The 9,844-nt window shown below is 43.0% G+C and overlaps 1 protein-coding gene and 1 non-coding gene across 2 annotated transcripts in view; both read left to right on the top strand.

Moving 5' to 3' along the window:
• The first annotated feature begins 537 nt into the window (after positions 1 to 537).
• Positions 538 to 648, top strand: trnal-caa (transfer RNA leucine (anticodon CAA)). The gene is made up of 2 exons: positions 538 to 575; positions 603 to 648. It is a non-coding gene; the product is annotated as a tRNA-Leu (tRNA).
• An 8,438-nt stretch (positions 649 to 9,086) lies between these two features.
• The window catches only part of slc38a4 (solute carrier family 38 member 4), a 45,211-nt gene continuing 44,453 nt past the window's right edge, over positions 9,087 to 9,844 (top strand). The window contains exon 1 of the mRNA XM_049567158.1: positions 9,087 to 9,232. The gene's annotated coding sequence lies outside the window, so the exon portion shown is untranslated. The remainder of the gene's footprint in view (positions 9,233 to 9,844) is intronic.

Raw genomic sequence — 9,844 nt, 5'->3', positions numbered from 1 at the left:
AAACATACTTGTATATGTATTAATACAAGGAAACAAGGGGAATGACATGCAGCAAAGGGCCACAAGCTGGAGTCAAACCCAGGCCGCTGCAGCGACAGCCTTGCACATGGGGAGCTGGCTCTATCCACTAATCCACCAATGCCCTGAGGGTGTATGTTCCTGACATCAGCATGCCAATGACATGTTCCTTCAAAACTTGCAACACCACTGTGTTGTTTGATTTGCACATTTTAGAGTGGCCTTTTACTGTGACCATCACGAGACACACCTGTGTAGTAATGATGCTGTTTAATCAGCATCTTGATATGTCACACCTGTCAGGTGGATAGATTATCTTTGAAAAAGAGAAAAGAGAGGTACTGCTCACTAACACGGATTTTAACAAATTTGCAACCAGACATATACCTATCTAGAGCATAAAAAAAGTTTTGGATCGTAAATTTAACTGCGAGCAAAAACAAAAGTGTTGTTTTAAATTTTCTTTCTTTTTTTTTTTTTTTTTTTTAAAGAAAATCATAGCAGTCCCTTACACCAGTGGTCAGGATGGCCGAGTGGTCTAAGGCGCCAGACTCAAGGATTGACTTCTCCCTCACTAAAGGGACTTCTGGTCTCCAAATGGAGGCGTGGGTTCAAATCCCACTCCTGACACAACTTTTCAGCATTGTCTCATTTCTTGGGACACTCTGTGAAATGCAGTGACAGTGAAGTTAAATCTACTTCTGGCGAATACTCCAACAAGATGCTTGCTTCATCACAGCCACTTGAATTTAATACATCCCTGCTGTTCTTTGTCTCTCCAAACCAGCAGGTGGCAGTAGACTGTATTCATCATTCGAAAACTGATTTGGGAAGACTGACAGGACAGATTCAAGATGCTAGTTAGCCAGTTAGCACATTACCAACACAATCTGATGTTGAAATAATAAAGCATATTTAATGTGCGCTAGCAAACAGTAACACTAATTATGAGCCACTTTTGCTAAAGAGCTTAACGGCAAAAAAAATAATCTTACCTAATATACTCCATTAATTTTGATCTCACTTCCTCTTGACTTTAGCCATTTGTTTTCTGTCCTCACTTCTGTCTCTCTTCTCATGGCTGAGCTGAACGGAATTGGCCAAAAAAACGCAGGCGCTAAGGCTTGACATGTGTGGCAACAGTATGTAAGGGAGGCTAGCAAACTCTCTTAACACCATTTTATGTGGTACAGTGCAGTGCAATCAATTAAATAATACAGATGACAATCCTCATGAAGGTAGAGCACACTGGCGACTCCTAAGTGGTTCCTTGTGATGATGATAAGGGACTGGGCAATGATTATTTCCAACATCTTCCTCTATATCAAGGCTTTGTTTTCATCACCAGCTGATGTCTGTTTTGAGAAACATGTATGCAGAGCTTATTAGTTATTACTAATTGAACATCTCTTGTAAAGACTATATAACATTCTTCCTGTGCAGTCACTCCTTCATTCTGCTTTACAATAGAGAGCTGAACTAAAGTAAAGTTAAATGTGTTTTACAGGAGTTAGAGTGCAATAGGTTCAGTATCATATGTCACCAATTGTAACTCTGAATGACTTATAATATAATTTAATATAGAGTTCTGCACCTAGTTTCCTTCAGCCCACAAACTGATCTGAACACACTTTATCACCTGTTCGTTCACAGTTAGTCGAGCTATGACCAAAACACTTTGTTTTCATGTATCACTGGTGGTAAAACACTTAACCAGCTGTGTGTAAAATGAGAGTTTACCATTGTGGCAGCGTGAGAGCATGTGCCACACACAGCTGTCTCCCTGTCGCCTGCACGTGTGTGTGCGCAGTAACTTTAACCATTTACTGAAAATCACTCACTTGTTTTTTGATATAATGTTATTGTTTGGCTCGGCAGGAAATAGTTCCCTCTGAGTCTCCAGCTGCTGCTCCAAAACACACCTGGATAATGTTTCTGATTATGGGACTCAGACTCATGTAGCCTGATGGGTTAAATCATCAGGGGGCCCAGATTAGCTAGATTAAAAATATCTATATATGTATTCAAATTTAGCCGATGTTTAGTAGATTTGTACACATTTATTTGTCCCATATCTGGTAATGCTATGTGGGAAATACCTCCAGCCAGGAAATAACTTGTCTGCTGTCAAACATCTTCTCCATTAAAAGCAGCTCTTAACATCCAGAGAGAAATCAATAAATGAAATCATCTATAAAAAAAATATGCATATATATGTATATATAGATAGATAGATAGATAGATAGATAGATAGATATAGATATAGATTTGAAAAGATTGTCTAAAACTGAATCTGACAATCAACAAAATAAAATGTATTAATATCAGAGATGTGTTGCAGAGATGGAGAGAAAGTGTTGCTAATAGCTTAGCCTTCTGCTTACTGGGGCAAAAGGGTCATGGCTGTGGCTTCAAGTTCTCGTTCATGTTGCTAACGTTACCATGAGCCTTGAATCAAGCCCCCTTTACACTGCCAGATTTTCCGGCAATGTTGGGCCGTTTTGCCGGCAAGCTGCGAGCGTTTAGACACACAGAGCCGGATTGGGGAGTTGATCCAAGGTGCCCAATTTTCCGCCTCGAAGGGTGGTCATATTGGTGGAACCCTTTTAGTTTAAACAGACCGGGGCGGCCTTCCGTAATGGGAGGGGTTGTTGAGGACTTGTGGGAGGAGCTGTTGACGACGCCGCATGTGCGACCCACTGGTGGTGGATAAACAGGAAACAGCTGATAACAGGAATTAGTGAGCAGCTAGTAGCAAGAGGGCAACACAAACTTGACAGACACTGTAAAGATGAGCAACTGGGGAGACAAGGAATTGCGCGCCCTCCTTGCCCTCGCAAACGAAGAGGCCATTAACGGTCAGATGACGGGAACGGTGAAGAATGGGCCGACTTACGAGAGAATCGCCAAAGGACTGACTAGCTGTGGCTTCCCTCCCACGTCACTGTTTATGTCACACGCTGAGCTACAGGTTTTGTTACTTGCTCACGCCCCCCATTGCCCAAAAAAAGGCGCATTCTGTATAAACAAAAGTAGGTAGGCAGCATTTTGCTGCACTCCCCAATTTTGTTTTTATACTGCCAATGCTGAACGAAGACTGATTGGGTTTTCCTGCAAATTTGCACATTTCCTGTCTAAAAAGGGCTACAGTGTGGCTTCCACCTCACTCCCCGCCTTTACAGACCACCTTGCTGAGAGGTGAGCAGGCAGCAGCTCCAGAGTTAGCATCTGCAGCAACATGAATCCAGCCAGAGTAAACCTCAGTTCTAGGGGACCAGACACCCAGGACTGCTAATGGCCACCAGCCTGATGTGACATCTAGCACGGGAGGGTTTGTGCTAGCCGACCTTGAGCCACTATAGCCACCAAGTGAAGGTCCATCTACTGAGCTGCTGCCTGCACTTCTTCCAGGGAGGCAGTCCACAGTAGCGGGGAGCAAAGAGAAGGGACAGCAGACTTGCTTATTCTTGTGTTTTTCGTGGTCTGATAAACAGAGAGAGAGCAAGCAAGAAGTGAATGAGCTGCCTTCAGCTCTACAATGAAATGAGATTAAGTACATCAATGTATGGGAAACAAGGGATATGAAGCACATGCATAATTGACAATAAACTGGACTGGGTTAAGAACACTAACGCTCTCTACAGGAAGGGTCTATTTTCTGAGGCGACTGAGGTCCTTCAACATCTGCCGGACTATGCTCAGGATTTTCTATGAGTCTGTGGTGGCCAGTGCTATCCTCTATGCTGTTGTGTGCTGGGGCAGCAGGCTGAGGGTGGCAGACGCCAACAGATTCAACAAACTGATCCGCAAGGCCAGTGACGTTGTGGGAACGGAGTGTGACTCTCTGATGGTGGTGTCAGAGAGGAGGATGCTGTCTAAGCTACGAACTATCTTGGACAATGTCTCACACCCACTCCACCATGTGCTGGTCAGGCACGAGAGTACTTTCAGTGGGAGACTCATACCACCAAGATGTACCACTGAGCGCCACAGGAAATCATTCCTGCCTGTGGCCATCAAACTGTACAACTCCTCCCTCTGAGTGGCCCTGAGACTTTTTCACACACTGCAATTAATTTTATGCTGTTTGTGTAAATAATCTTGTTCAGTCTACAATATATATATGTATATATATATATTTATTTACGTTTATGTTTGTTAATAATTCCTGTTTATTTAACTATATATTTGTTAATACTATTGTTGAAATTTCTTATATTTTCGCATATCTTTCCTCTCTTGCAAGGAGCACCTGTAACATAAATAATTTCCCCTCGGGGATCAATAAAGTATTTCTGATTCTGATTCTGATAATATGCCTGTGATTGTCTGGTGGGAGGGGCTTAGGACAGAGAGGGGAGAGGTGCAGGAGAAGGTTGTAGTACTGTCAATTTCAAACCACAATAATGAAACATCTCCCTTTATAACAAACACACACAAACACAAGAGCTGATTTCAAAATGTTATCGGCTCATCTATCTGCATTCTGTCTTTCTGCCTGGAGGCAATGTTTTTAACTTACCCAGCCACGTGACTTTGAATCATGTCAAATTAATTATGACGGACAGTCAGACATGAGGCTGCAACATCATCTGATCCAATCTATGTCTATTTTTAGGCTATTTGTTGTAAGTCTGGGTGGAGTGAATATAGTGCGGCACTCAAGCTCTTCAGCAGCAAAGTCTGGAGCTAGTCTGGAGCCTGTTCATAATTTGCAACTTCTGTGGCTGTAAAAAGTTTATTTTGCAGCTCGTTATTCAAAATTAAAGAGTGGCTGTACTTTCACCTCTTTAAATTTGTCATAAATGCTTGTTTTAAGACCTTAGGGGAGGGATTGCATTTTCTTATTTAATGTCATGGAAAGGATCCAGTGAAAATATGAAGGCTGGGGACGGTCTCACTTTTTTATAGAATGAAATATAAGTTTCAGCTCCCCTCATAAGTGCAGTAAATTTCTTACTGTCCCATAGCAAAGTCAATGGACAGGAATAGTTTCCATGAGACTACACACACAAAAAAATAGTGCCATAGCACAGGTTAAGTGACCTCTCCAGGGTGTACTTCTCGCTCAGTGTATGCTGGGACAGGCTTCACTGGATAAAGGGGTAAAAATAATAGATGACTAGATGGAAATTAGGCTGTTTAACTAGTGAGACCATATGCCACATATCCACTGCATCATATGGCACAGCTCTAGTCAGCTGGGGTCACTGTGTTTTGGTTTTCCTTTGGCAAAAGTCATGGACAGTACCTTTTTTGGTACCACCAGATTTAAGGTTCGATGCGGGCTGATACTAGAAGGTGGGGTTGAAACACTACAGACCACTGATTGGTCAGAGGGTACTGTCACTAGAATATTCACCATTTTTAAATAGTCAAGCTACCATCCATTTTTTCACTCACCCCAAATTTTAAAAGATGGCAGCCTGCAAAACTGGACCGTAAGGCTGTACGTGAGCTGTGTGTTCATCCGAGAGTCTGAAGATAGGAAGGGAAGAGACCTGATAATCATCTAACTGTACATCCTACAGGAAGTGATGCCCGTCAACAGTAACACGCCTGCTGGCATTGAGAGAGGTGAAACCTGTGGGCGGATGTTGACAAGCACGCATTGGCTTCCTCTTTCCACATTGCAAATACAGAAGGAGGAAGTAGCAGAGAACATTAGACACATAGTAAAAATCCATTGAGAAAGGTGTGCCATCAGCGTGCCGTCTTCATGATCTAGGAAAGGATTTCCCTTTTGCTTTCTATTGTGCTTTTCACCAGGAACCACCCAATACTTTGATTAGATGAAAGAAAAAACAAATTCTTTTAAGCATTAATGACGCACAGAGAATGAGTTGACTACTCGCATGTGAAACATCTAAGTTAGTCTGTAACTTGAAAAAAGCCTGACTGATGAAGATGTACAAACCTTTAAGGTGCAGACACACCAAACCGACGTCAAAGAAATAGCGGTGACGAAAGCCAACTGTTGCGTCGTCTACGTTGCGTCACGTCGCCGTGTCAGTTGCATTTGTATACACTACATGGACTACATCCGACAGCCAAGTGGCACGTACGTTCTGCGCCTGTGTGAGAGAGAGCGGAGTGACAGAGTGGTACATCCTGTCAGTCGAGGGGTTTCCTATCTGTGCAGCCGAGCACCGCAGCACCTCCACGGACTATTACATTCAGACAGTCCAGGTGTGTCCTCCGCAGGCTCCACTTCACTCAGCTTCACTCAGCTGCCCGACAAACCCGCTGCTTCTTCCCGCTTTAACCTGAATAACAAACCAGGTCTCGGTGCTCCGGTTGGATCCAAACGGAGAGCCAGGGCTAGCTCAGAGACTAGTGGAGGTTAACTGGCTGCGCGTCCCTCCGTCATGCTGCGGCTAACGCAGGCCGCTTACAGCTAGCTCCGGTTTGTTATTCAGGTTAAAGTGAGAAGAAGCAGCTGATCTGTGGGCAGCTGAGTGAAGTGGAGCCTGAGGAGGAAGCACCGGCCAGCCCCGGTTTCACTACAGGCAGATTCACTTGCTACAGGGGCGAGGGAATAAAACCTAAACAGCCAATCAGAGTGATCTCTTTCACCGACTAGCTCCGCTGCCGATTCAACATGCTCAATCGGCTGAAAAGCCGCCGACGCTGAAGTGCTGACGGTGCGGGACACACCGCAAAAACTAAGCCGACAGACACTCACCGACAGCCCGACTTTGGTCGACGGCCGACCGTCGGCTTGGTGTGTCAGGGCCTTTAGGCTTGTAGCATTTGTTTTCTTTCCTCTGTGGGTCATATGTTTGAGGTTTTGCACATAATTTGAAAGTTTATAGAATTATGTTACAGTGTTTCTTTTGGATTTGTGCCGTATATGGGAGATATTTATTATTTTTATACATATTAGTTTGACATACAGTTCTTCCAGTACCATGTGAGACTGGCCAAATGTTTGGCATTACACAAAAATAATATAAAAGCTTGTTTTCTGAATGAAGTCTGGTAGTTCTTTTGTGGGGAAAAAAAATACCAGCACAGAGAAATTGATGCTGTTTGTCTGGAGTAAACAGAAGAATAACTAAAGAAAATCAAAGAAAAAATCACAGTAGCTCATACACTGTTTGATCGACAGGTGAACTCTGGAGAGTGGAGCGCAGGAAAAAAGGGCACAAAGGAAAAAAGGAGAAACACAAATCAGATATCTGGCAGATTCGGAGTTACAGTGCTGACAGCTGCCTGCTTTTGATTCAGGAATTCGGAGGGAATCTGAAAAACAGACCTACTCCCTTCAAGTACTAAATTTTGGACATTTTGCTCAGGTCAAAGTACTGAAGTACAGGCAACAAGATGGACCAGATATCAAAAACTAATGTCTTACCAAACTAACTGTCTCACCTCATAAAAGGAAGCATGCGTCTACTCATGGACGAGAGGCTTGTGTTTGTGACAGCACGAGATGTCATGAACATTAATGGCATCCTCCGAGACTGAAGCAGGATTTATACTTCTGGGTCAAATCAACGCCATAGCCTACACCATAACCTGACGTGCACCTCCCCAGAAATGTAACAACACATCACAGACGTGACAACGCCACACAGACCTCCTGGCTATTTCTGTAAGCTGAAACCATTTCCCTAAAATTTCCATAAATGTTGTTGTCTAATATAATGTCGGTGGACCTTGTGAGTTGTAATTGACTGGAATTTTGTAACGCTACCTTTGTTAAATGTTGCTGTTGTCCCTGGTATTATATGAGTAGAGGAAATGTCTGCTAGCTGCTAAGCTAATTTGTACAATGTAAAATGGCTTAGGCTTGTGCTAAAAACATTAGCATGTTGTATTTGTGGGGAAAATGTGTCCCCCGAAAGAAAATTGCTTTGTCTTAGAATCCTGTGATTTATAGTGAAGCCTTTTTTTGTACTTGTGTTTGAAATTGTTGCTATTAAGCCATGTTTAATGTGTGTTTTGAATCATCACAACTTTAAAGCACTTCACAGAAACCCTGCCGCCGACTAGTGTTTTGAAGGTGTAACTGCAAAGTGACAAAGACACATAAATATAAATGCTCACAATGGTGTAAGCCACGTGAGTAGGCTACATAGCATAGCATGGGCTCTGCATAGAGCTGACGCACAAGCATAAATCCACCTATTGAAGGAAGCATGCATCTACTCATGGACGAGAGGCTCATGCTTGTGACACGAGATGTAAACATTAATGGCATCCTCCTCGACTGAGCTGTAACATTAGCTAGCTCAGTGGTGCTACATGAGACTACAGTAGATGCATGCTTCTTCTGTGCAGTGATTCAGTTGCTGGGACATTATTTCTGGAAAGAGACATTACTGTTGAGTTTTTAGATTGAATTTCTTCCATTATACTGGAGAGAAGGCAGACATCTCTATGCCCTGTATCTCCAACACTTGGGAACTCACACCAAAGCAATCTACACTGATAAATAGCAATGCAGGTAGAAGGAAAAATATGTATCTTTTATTTGTAGATGGACTGCCCCTTTAAGTAGACTTTTTTAAATACATGCCTTTTACTTAGAGGATTACCTTGTGGCACTGCTTCTTTTACTTAGGCTAAGTAAAAGATCTGAGGACTTTTTCCACCACTGAGTAGAAATATCAAGTTGCATCATGATTGTACCACAATACTAGTAAAATTATGCAGTGCAGGATGTAACCCAAATTCCACCTCTTCATTTCCTCCCGTTTTCCCTCCCCACTTTCCCTTTCACGCATAAAGAGCAGTGTGGAGCGACAACGTGGCCAGGCGGAATGTAAACAAAGGATCCCACTCAGTAAACCGGCCAAATCATTAAATAAACCAAATCTTTTTATCTCAAACATTGCACAAACATCCTCCAGCCTGTATACACGCGCATACCGATGATTATATCCTAAGATAGTGTATTTAAGATGAGGGAATGGGAACAATTAAACCCGAATGAATGCACTCAAATCGTCACTTTAAGATGTTTTTTCCCGGCTCGTGCGCTCAGTGTGTTGCCAAATGAGTAGCTGGAGGGAGGTGAATGACAGAATATGCAAGAAACCCCCCAGCAGTGTAACATGACGCTTCAGGAGTTGCCATCATCACATGGCAGATGGAAATTTCCACTCAGTCTCCTTGCTTGTTAAATGGGAAGGGTCTCCAACTCTTGTCTCCACTAGTGCGCCTCCTCCTCCGCCTGCTACAGCTGTCCGCCACACTGAAACATTAGGTAAGCCCACCATACATTTTCATATCCTTACTTTTTTTTTAACCTACCCTGCAGCTGCTGGTTTATTCCCACCAACATCTTTGATTGCTGTAGTTTAATTCTGATTTATTACTGGTTTTACTGGAATAAAGAGGATTTTATAGCCTAGTTAGGCAATAAAATGAGGCGTGTTTGTGCGTGAGTTTAATGCTTTTTAAACTTTATTTTCTACTGTGAATTCTTTTTCTTGATCCATTCACAAAGTAAGGCGTTAAAGGGAAGGAGCAACAGTAGCGGTGTGCAGAGCGCTTCCTGCAGGGTGTTGCCTGAAGTCAATATAAAGCCGCGTAAAGCGCCAAACACGCGGCTTTATTTATACAAGAGAATTAGCTGTAGTCTGCTGCACGCTGATCACTTAGTGTCTGATTTCACTCGGAAATACACACATCTCCTGCAGTCACCAGTTGATCATATGGAGTCAAACTACACGTTGTATGTTGTGTTGTGCTGCCTTTTCGCTCCTAGTGACAGAAAACACAAAGGCGACTGGTATTGTTTCCACTTTGCATCATTTAGACTGCTTTGTTCCTGTTCCCAGTGTGCATGCAGCCTCTAAGTCATGGAGATAAAGTA

The sequence above is a fragment of the Epinephelus fuscoguttatus genome, linkage group LG22 (assembly GCF_011397635.1).
Source record: "Epinephelus fuscoguttatus linkage group LG22, E.fuscoguttatus.final_Chr_v1".
Lineage (NCBI taxonomy): Eukaryota > Metazoa > Chordata > Actinopteri > Perciformes > Serranidae > Epinephelus > Epinephelus fuscoguttatus.
This window is presented reverse-complemented; position numbering and strand designations above follow the sequence as displayed.